The 10,497-nt window shown below is 39.2% G+C and overlaps 1 non-coding gene across 1 annotated transcript; it reads left to right on the plus strand.

Annotated features, from left to right (window-relative positions):
• Nucleotides 1-8,468: 8,468 nt before the first annotated feature.
• On the plus strand, nt 8,469-8,575 carry LOC147941235 (small nucleolar RNA R71). Its single transcript, XR_015562941.1, has one exon. It is a non-coding gene; the product is annotated as a small nucleolar RNA R71 (small nucleolar RNA).
• Nucleotides 8,576-10,497: the final 1,922 nt, after the last annotated feature.

The raw sequence follows: 10,497 nt of genomic DNA on the forward strand, positions 1-10,497 counted from the left end.
TCACATAATATTCAATCTAGCATATAATCATAATATTAATTCAACCATATTTAAACACCACATTCTCATCATTACACACATTCATCATCAATATCGCTAAACCGAAATCCCAACGGCTTAGCATGGCACCAAACAAATCCCATGTTCGTCCAATCGCCACGTACGAAACAAATCCCATGTTCGTCCAATTACCAAGTACAAACCAATCCCAAGTCTGCCCATCACGAGACACAAAACAAATCCCATGTTTGTGTCCCCAACACACAATCTCATTTCATATCATTACACATCAATCATCATGTTAAACATCTACTCATTCTCTTATGCATCATATCATCGTTCATTATAATCATACATCTAATCATCATATCAAGCATACAATATCAAACAATAGACATAACCAATCACATAGTTTCCAAGCCTATACAAGCAATTCATTAAGAACATGCTTAGAAAATAATCATTGTGTTTCCGCGATTACCACCCTCACCTTTGCCACTTATATGTTGAAACTCATTTCTCCTTTCCCATGTCAGATCCAATATTCAAGAAAACCAGCTCCATCCAACCTCGTTGCCAAACCAAACCTCATAATGTCACCATTTATTCTATACAAACGAGCCTTAGAAACACACGGGTAAAACCTTAACTAACCGTTAAAATCACGATCCCATCGTTGAATCTGTAGCCAGTAGTACCGTGAAGCTCCCCCCCCCCAATCTCAGCTCGATCGGGTAAGTTTTGGACCAACAAACGCTGTTCCAAGGAGACAACCTCGAATCTGATTTCTAGGGTTGCAGGTTCGGACTGTTACAGATATTTTTTGCGCAGGAAGCAACGAACATAACTTCTTGAGTATAACTCCGATCGGACTTCCGTCAGTTGCTACGATATCATGGCTTGATGGTGATCACACCAGCGTTTTTAGTTTCCTAAACCGATGTCACCTCCGGCGCCGACGAACCTCCAAAGAAGCCTCTTCAAACTGCTCTTATTTCCTTCTTACTTTTTCTTGTTCTTCTCTTCTCCACCTTTGATTTACTCCGGCTTTGCTCCTCTACCACCATCGAAGCTTGCAACAGTCACAGTAATGATTATTAGATCCATCACCTTCGCGACGTCTCCTCTCTCTCTTCTCATCACGGCCCCATCTTTTCTTCTTCCTTTCTCTTTTTTTTCCATTATCTCTCTTGCTCTCCCATACTCGCTCACGTCATAGGTTCTTAGGTTTTAATTCTCCTTTGTGCGGCCATGAAGATATAAACGCACATACACCCAAAACCCTTTGTAGTTTACTAGATTTTAGATTAATGGGCTTTAACATGGGTAGAAAAATAGACCAGCCCAATTACATAAAATTGGGGAAGTTACAGAATCGATGTAAATCGGAAAGCGACGTCATATGTAACGACAACCCTAAATAGTTTAGATGAATGAAATTCATAACAAATTCTCCCCCATGATAAGCCACATGGTCTTTACCACGCGAATCGAATAAGCTAAGCTTTTTGAGGTCTCTCATTCCACGTAGACATGAAGATAAAAAGTCAAAACTACATTCACCACGGATACATACACTGAGTATCCTGAGCCTAGTCATATGGATGAGATCTGTCACACTACTATGTTTTGTTGAGAAAAACGACAATGTCTCTAGGTTCACTAGATTACCCAATTCCAATAGTGTTTGATCATGCATTGAACTAGGTAGCTGAAGGTATCTCAACTCTAGCATCTCTTTGAAAACATTTGGCACTTGAATTGATTTTTTTATTAATAGTCAAATTCAAATAGAGCAAAAGCTTTAGTTTCCGTAGAGAAAAAGGTAGATGAGATACCACCGCCTCTAATAAACTCAAGAATCTCAAGTGAACGAGCTCTCCAATGCTCAAATGTAACTTCCCTCCTTCAAATTGTACTTTGTAAAGATCCAACACCCTAAGAAGTGGCAGAATTTGCTGCTTCCAAACGTCTCTCTCAACTCCAAAAAAATAAAAGAGATCTGACTTTTTAATTGTTTCTAAGCTCCAATATTTGAAATACATTGCCACAATGTACAACGAGTCTGCGAGATGTGCTGCAAGATTGCACATTGATGAGGGCTGATGTTAATGTTGGAACTTTGATGATTTGAAGGAAATTTTCTTCTTTGGCTTCCGACAAACATAGTTCTCTGATGTGATTCTCCAAAGGAATCAACGCTCTAAGGTAGGTAGACTGATAATCCCAGAACTTTGAAGGCTCGCGAAGCTGGATGATAAGGCGTGAGATGAACTCGAAAATCCTTATGTCCCAAACTCTCTTAAAACAAACCAAACAAAGCAAGGCGGGGGAACTTTAGATAGAAGCTTCGCAGAGACAGATGACGAGGCGTGAGACGAATCCCAAAAATCCTTGTGCCCTAGACTATCTTATAACGACTCTTCAATCCTCAGCTAATGAATGACAACGTCAAGTGCGGCGGAATCACTTGATATACCAAAAACTCTTTGATGTAACCCACCAAGGAGAACTCTTTGATGTAACCCACCAAGGAGAAAGAAAAAGTTCCAAAGGAACAAAGGAGTTTACCACTCTCAAATAAAAGATAAAAGATTCTTGATTGAATGATTTTCTCAAATGAGATTACATGTGTTTATATAGAGATAGAAAACTTGGTCACAAAGCCAAATATTTCTTGAAACTAAAAAGACATTAAAGATAGTAAGTTGAATGAAGACCCAACTCTTGGTGCATTGAAACTAGATTCTTTCTTGTGTGTGTGTGAAATGGAATGTGAATGAATGATATGATGATGAACAATGGTGAAAGCAAGGTGTTTCAATTCCCCTTATGCAATTGTAGTATAAGAGGAATTAATCCTAAATGAGTGAATGCAAGCAATCAGGGTGTGCAATACTTGTCTAAGTTAAGCCAATTATAGAGGGTGTTTGTCACTAACAACCTATTGCAGAATGCAAAATGCAGAATGTAAAAGCTGAATGGACAAGATACTAAATGTAATGGAACATAATGATTATGGCAGTAATGAAACTAGAACAGATATCAAACTATAGTAATGCAGGTAATGAACTAATGCAAAGAAAGTAATGAACAAGAAACTAAATGAATGCAACAGAAATGCAACTAGAATGAAATAAGAAACAAGACAGGACATACACAAATCATAAACAAGAGATCGAGTGCAGGGTCGAGCTGGACAAAAACGTAAAACAGAGCAATGCAGACAAAACAAAGCAAGACAAAAGTAAATCAAACAACGATCAAACAACAGGATTTAGACTAAGAAATCAATAGACAAGGAAGGTCTTAGAGATGGATTCATGGGCTGAACTTAGATTGTGGTTATCTAACTTGATCAACAAACCTCAATCAACATGAGCTAATCTCTAAACAATAATCTCTAAGAACATGTTAATCCACTCTCATGGCAAAAACAATCAAGCTAATATATTTCTAGACTTGTTCTCACAAAGTAAAGAATCTATACAAGCAAGCATTAAGCAATATGTCAAGAATCAAACAAGACTTCTAATCTCTTAGCAAGCCTAATGATAATCTCTAGATCTAGCCTTATCTATGCACCTTAGACATTGGTGTGATGCTAAGAAGCTTGAGATCAAACCCTACCCTCTCAGTTATAGGATCAGCATTAAGAACATCTAGCCTAGAAGAGGTACAAGATCTAAGAAAATAAAAGTGCAAAAAGCAAATATTCCCAAAAGGGTAAAATACTAGGTTTGAGAATATCTAAAAAGCTGCCCCCCTGTGGCTGCAGGGTACAAGGTCCTTAAATAGGAAAAAGGAGGGGAAGCCCTAAAAATGCTAAAAGACAAAATAGCCAGGCGGCTCGGCCAACTCGACCCGGTGCTCGGTCGAGTGACCGGTCGAGTTGGGTTTTCTTGTGCTCCTTCCACTCGGTCGAGTGTCTGGTCGAGTGGGCAGTCGAGTGGGACTCCGGACCTTGGTTCTCCAGCCTTAACTCCTTTGCTTTCTCCTTACGATTGCTTCACTTCTCCTCAGCATTGCTTCCATGCTCCTTAGGCTCCAAAATCACCTGTTTATGCAAGAAAATATGCAAATGCAATGCAACTACACTCTAATACAAGAACAATCCTAAAACTATGCAATAATGGTCAAAAAGGATAGCAAAGGATGCAAAAGATGTGAATATATTAAGGGAAAACAGGGTAAAATATGTGAACATCAACACCCCCAAACTTAGTCTTCGCTTGCCCTCAAGCAAATAAACAAGACATAAGAAGGTAGGTGAGGATTGAAAGTGGGATCTCAGCTCCTAAAGCTTGCAAATAAACCAGCTAGAATCAATGTCCAAGTTACTAGTACTATGATGCAAGTTGAATGAGCTGTACTTAAAGACTTTAGATAAACCTATCACAACCTTTACTGATTTGAGCCTTAGATGTCCACATGCATTCAAATCAACCATTTCCTTTAACATTCATTTAATCAAGAACATGGATCAATCTTATGTAATGTTTTAAACTCATTTGGCTTGGAAATAAAAGTTTAGAGACAATGATGGTCTCTGTTTAGAGTGGGGCTTATCAATATCAAGGTTCTCTCATAAAAAGTGGATTGAGCTTTAGAAGAATGCTAAAGGTAAGAACACTTAGACACATACAAGAACAAAACCTTGTCTACCCAAAAGTAACCCAAGTGTTTGATCCCATCATTCTAAGCCCAAATGATCCTAGTTCTACCCTTTATCTTCTTCTCTTCTCAAATACCCTTTTCTCTTTTGTTTTCAAGCCTTAGGAGAGATTTCTTATTTGATATTTCTAGTGGAATGGGAGAGTCTTACTTATTTGTTATGGTTCTCTTTTCTTCTTATTCTTAAGACATAAAAGCATTTTGCTATACTCTTCTTTTTCTTTCTTTCTTTTCTTTGACTGAAACCATCTTTAAACAATATCATACTTCCCATTCTTTCACTAGACTTTGATTTTACTTAAACACATTCCCCTCCTAAAGACTCTAACCTTTTCTTTCTCTTTTCCTCTTTTCTTTTCTTTCTTTTTCAAACAACCAAATCCCAAACCCAACAATGAAATCACCTAGTCCTATCTAGTTTGGAAAATGCAAACTAGAACTACACAAGGCATTATTCTTGTCAGTTCAAACCTAACACTTTCTACCAAGCTCAATCCCAAAATAGGCCTTACACACTCAAGAATAAACATGGCTTGAAAGAAGGGTTGGTTAAGGGTATTGGAAACTGATTTTAATGATTCAATCAGCTACTTGGATCAACAAGAGTGGTAAAAAGGAGAAAAATGATCCAAATATGTATATGGTATCCATGAGTTTAAAGCAATGCACAAACTGATAATTACAAGTCAATATTAGGTTCATATAAATAGGAAATGGCATCAAATCACAACATGCTTCAATTTAGACCAAATACAATGAAGGAATTCAAGGCTTGGTTCAATCTTATGCTTCTAACTACTCAACTAGCATCAAAGTATTATTAACTTGGGCATTGATCCTAGTTTAGTGAATTAAACAAGCTAACAAGGCAAAACTCATCATAGATCCCTAATGCAAATAATTAACAGTCCTACATGAAACATGCTAAACAAGATGCTATTATGCAATGCAAACTACATGAACACTCTTTTTATAAAGATTTTTGCAAAAAATTTTCAAATTTTTAGGGTTTTCTATGCCTTAGATGCTATGCAAATACTAACATGATGATGCTAAAAATTTGAAATAAGAAAACAAAACACAACATCAAATGCTATCTCAAACCCTCTCCCAAACTTAAATCACACAGTCCTCTGTGTGAAAGAAATTTGTTAGAGGATTCAAGACTAAAAACAAAACACAACATCAAATGCAATGATATTTACAAGGAAGGTGATAGTGGTACCTTATGGATTCTGGAAGAAGCTGTCGACATCCTCATTCATGCTCTCATAAGTGTAGTTGAGGTCTGGTTGGTGACTTTGAGGGGGAGATGGAGGCAACTCGACGATGGGAATCAACTGGCACTCGGTCGAGTGCATGGTCGAGTGGGGGGGTCGAGTTGGACTGCGATTCGAAAAATGTTGACCTTGCTGCTGGTAGAACTGCTGTAGGAGTGCTGGATCCATGAAGTACTGAGGTGGGATGGGTAGGTAACTGGTCGAGTGGGCTTGCGAGCCTACTTCCCCAAGTCCAAATCTCTCCATACCCATCTAAACTTTCTTTGAAAAGTCTACCCAACACAAACATAAAAGAAAACAAATCAAAATTACAAGGAAAATAAAGCATATGTACAATGATACCTTAGGGACTTCCTCCCTAATGAGCTTGTTTAGAGTCACTAAGCTTGACTTTTGATGCCTTTTCAGGCTTGATTTAGATACCAAGGAGGTGATGAAATCCTCCCTGGCACCTCTTGATCACTGAGAAGTTGATTCTTGATCACTTCACCCTTAACACACAAACCATATTTCTTCTTAATTTTGAGTCTTGGTCTTGCCTTCCTCAAAGACCTCTTGTTTAGCTTGACTTGGAGATCCTTCACCAATTCAGTCAGCTTTTGAACTGAACCCTTGAGCTTTCCCATTGATTCCTCTTGTAAAGAGAGCTTAGCCCTTGGAGTTGCCACTTCACTTAAAACTTCATGACCTCCTTTGTCCTTGATAGTGAAAGGTTGATCATCAATGGTGGGTAGGTTGGTTGGGTTATAGATGTTAAACTTCATGGTTATCCCCTCAGCAATGTTCAAGGTCACAAGACCTTCCTTAACATCTATAACAGCTCCAACAGTGGCTAAGAATGGCCTCCCTAGAATGATAGGATCTTCAGGCTCCTTATCCATCTCTAGAACCACAAAATCTGTATGAATTCTTGCCTTTCCTATCTTGACTGGAATGTTTTCCAGCTTACCAACTACATCCTTGTTTGACCCATCAGCTAGGCATATGTGAAGGTTGGTGGACTTGAAGTCAGTGTGCCCAAGCTTTTGTGCTATAGAGTAGGGCATCACATTGATAGATGCTCCCAAGTCACATAAACACTGGTTGTAGTGAAGATAGCTAAGTGAGCAAGGCAAATAGAATGGACCTGGATCCTCAAGTTTAATTGGGATGATAACCCCTCCAAGGTCCTCAAGATCCTTCTCATCCTGAGCATGAGCCTTCTTCTTTGACAATTCAAGCAAAAAATCCTTATAGAGAGGATATGGATCATATTGTTCCAAGGCAGGTCCTCTCTCTTCTTCTTGGTAAGTAATGATAACCTCTTTTACGGCCATCACCTCCTTTTTCTCAATCACAACTTCTTCCTTCAAAGCTTTCACTTCCTCTTGTTTCAAAGCCATCATTTCTTTTTTCTCCACGATCTCCCTTAGTTTCTTAAGCTTCTGTGCCTTGAAACGCCCTGGGAATGCTAGTGGAGGCTTGTAAGGAGGAGGAATGAACTTAATGGGCTTATCAGCTTCGGAGACTTCAGCTCGATCAGTCACTCGATCACCCACTCGATCGTGTGTGTGTTCGAGTGGTGGGTCGAGTTCACTGCCGGATTTAGTTTGCTTTGCAAATACTTCACTCTGGGCTTCAAGAAATGATGGATCCTCCCCAGCTTGGACTTCACTGTCCTCAGTGACTTCTTCTTCATAGACATGAATGGCTTTGGCTGTGAACTCCCTTGGATTTTGAACAGCTTTTCCAGGGAGTTGGGTGGGTTTGGGAGCTGAAGTAGATGATATATTGCTCTCCATATACTTCACTCTTGAGTTCAGACCTTCAAACTTCATATTGAGATCATTATACTGTGATGTTAACCTTTGATTCAACTCAGAAAATTGCTTAGCCTCCTCAAGCTTTCCATTGGCTTGCCCAACCAACAATTGTTGCATCATAGCTCTTAAGTCTTGTTCCTGGCCTTGGTTAGTCTGAAACCCTGGTGGGGGACACAATTGGGGCTGGAACACCTGTTGTTGTTGCTTGGGTATATAGTTTTGTTGCTGTTGAGGTTGTTGAGGCTGTTGAGGGGGGGGGGGGGGGTAGAATTGATCTTGTGGGTTAGCCACATTGTTACTCCGAGAAGAGAAATTGTTATTCTTGAATCCTCCTTGGTTGTAACCTTTGAATCCTCCCTGGTTTTGCATGTAGCACAACTCAGCAAACTCTCTATCTCCTTCTTGGACTAGAGCTTCTTCTTCACCAATGAACTGGATGGTCTTTGATTGGCTTAGGAGAATCTTGTCAAGCTTCTCATTGACCATCTTTAAATCCTGCTTGTATTTGTCCTCTTGATCAGTGGAGGTGATCCTTATGGTTCTATCATAATCTTCATTATAATTACCATCTGATTGAGCAAGATTCTCTACCAACTCCCAGCCTTCTTCCACATTCTTGTTGAGAAAGTTTCCATTGGAGGCTGTATCAAGTAGCATTCTAATCTTGGGTAGAACTCCTCTGTACAAAGTGCTGAGCAAAGACTCATTGCTGAATCCATGGTGGGGACACTGAGTTTGGAATCCTTTAAATCTCTCCCATGCATCACAAAAACTTTCATTATTTCTCTGTGCAAAACCTGAGATTTCATTCCTCAACCTAGCAGTCCTTGCATTGGAGAAGAACTTGGCCAGAAAAGCTTTCTTGCATGCATCCCATGTGGTTATTGCTCCAGTATGAAGAGTCTTCTCCTAGAGATGAGCTTTGTCTCCAAGGGAAAATGGGAATAGCCTTAACTTGAAGCCATCTTCACTCACTCCATTGATTTTTGTGAGTCCACATATCCTGTCAAACTCATCAAGGTGATCTAGAGGATCCTCCATTGGCAACCCATGAAATTTGTTGGCTTGTATCATGGAGATCAATCCACTCTTGATTTCATAATTATTATTGGCAACTGTAGGAGGCACAATACCAGCTCTTTGGTTGTGTGTGTTAGGTGTATCCACATCACCAATGTTCCTTGCCCTTGGAGCTTGTTGATCTTGTTGTTCAATTAGCACTTGTTGTTCTTGTTCCTGATTGATTCTTGTTCTCTGCTGTCTCAGGTCCCTTGGTGGTCGGTTGATGTGATCAAAGAGTCTCTAAAGATTGTGATGACCCTTGGATCTTGTTTGCATCAACAAACTCGAGTACAGACTCAGACAGGCACTCGGTCGAGCGCAGGCTCGAGTGGATGATCGAGTCGACTGGGAAGTGACGTCTATTTGTATTCGGCTTCTGACTCGATCACGAACTCGAGCACTCACTCGGTCGAGTGGCGGTCGAGTTGAAGGTCGAGTTGGTACCTGAAACTCAATCACAAACAAGCAGTAGAAGAATCGAGATCAGTAGTGAACCAGGGGATAAAGGAACTTAATCTTAGACTAATATAGACCCTAATTGTCACAAATAAATACTCAAATGGGCAACGACGCCAAATTGAAACTAGATTCTTTCTTGTGTGTGTGTGAAATGGAATGTGAATGAATGATATGATGATGAACAATGGTGAAAGCAAGGTGTTTCAATTCCCCTTATGCAATTGTAGAATAAGAGGTATCAATCCTAAATGAGTGAATGCAAGCACTCAGGGTGTGCAATACTTGTCTAAGTTAAGCCAATTATAGAGGGTGTTTGTCACTAACAACCTATTGCAGAAAGCAAAATGCAGAATGTAAAAGCTGAATGGACAAGATACTAAATGTAATGGAACAGAATGATTATGACAGTAATGAAACTAGAACAGATATCAAACTATAGTAATGCAGGTAATGAACTAATGCAAAGAAAGTAATGAACAGGAAACTAAATGAATGCAACAGAAATGCAACTAGAATAAAATAAGAAACAAGACAGGACAGACCCAAATCATAAACAAGAGTTCTGGGAATGAACTCGAGCAAGCATTCGATCGAGTGTAGATCGAGTGCATGGTCGAGCTGGACAAAAACGTAAAACAGAGCAATGCAGACAAAACAAAGCAAGACAAAAGTAAATCAAACAACGATCAAACAACATGATTTAGACTAAGAAATCAATAGACAAGGAAGGTCTTAGGGATGGATTCATGGGCTGAAATTAGATTGTGGTTATCTAACTTGATCAACAAACCTCAATCAACATGAGCTAATCTCTTGACAATAATCTCTAAGAACATGTTAATCCACTCTCATGGCAAAAACAATCAAGCTAATATATTTCTAGACTTGTTCTCACAAAGTAAAGAATCTATACAAGCAAGCATTAAGCAATATGTCAAGAATCAAACAAGACTTCTAATCTCTTAGCAAGCCTAATGATAATCTCTAGATGTATCCTTATCTATGCACCTTAGACATTGGTGTGATGCTAAGAAGCTTGAGATCAAACCCTACCCTCTCAGTTATAGGATCAACATTAAGAACATCTAGCCTAGAAGAGGTCTACAAAAATCAAGCTTGACCAAATCAAATAACCACAACATCCATCCAGCCTAAACCATCCCTAAGAGCTAAGGAAACTACTCACAATCACACATGATGAACAGAGTCACTATAAGTTC

Source organism: Camelina sativa, chromosome 7 (genome assembly GCF_030686135.1).
Source record: "Camelina sativa cultivar CO46 ecotype springtype chromosome 7, ASM3068613v1".
In the NCBI taxonomy this organism is placed as follows: Eukaryota; Viridiplantae; Streptophyta; class Magnoliopsida; order Brassicales; family Brassicaceae; genus Camelina; species Camelina sativa.